Source organism: Morone saxatilis, unplaced genomic scaffold (assembly GCF_004916995.1).
Source record: "Morone saxatilis isolate NCDOM2014 unplaced genomic scaffold, NCSU_SB_2.0 Contig2, whole genome shotgun sequence".
Lineage (NCBI taxonomy): Eukaryota > Metazoa > Chordata > Actinopteri > Moronidae > Morone > Morone saxatilis.
Genome location: NW_023339762.1, coordinates 18,915,879 through 18,916,084, shown reverse-complemented (window position 1 = coordinate 18,916,084; position 206 = coordinate 18,915,879). Strand labels below are relative to the sequence as shown.

Below are 206 nucleotides of genomic sequence, written 5' to 3'. Positions count from 1 at the left end.
ATTAAAAATTGAAGGAAACTTGTTCCAGTGAGAATGAAATCGACTGTGTATGTGAGAGATTTGCGTTGTACAAGATGCAGCTTCAACACTCGGAACGAGGATAACTTAGGCTACTGTTGATGTATTGTTTCTGCACGAGGGTGATTCATTATTGATTCACTTTCAAAAAAGATACTGGTATTCATGCCATCACCATTGAAGTATGG

The 206-nt window shown here is 37.9% G+C and overlaps 1 protein-coding gene across 2 annotated transcripts in view; it reads right to left on the bottom strand.

Annotated features, from left to right (window-relative positions):
- prpf18 (PRP18 pre-mRNA processing factor 18 homolog (yeast)) overlaps window positions 1–206 on the bottom strand; it is a 7,359-nt gene that overhangs the window by 3,344 nt on the left and 3,809 nt on the right. The gene's annotated exons all lie outside the window — the stretch shown is intronic.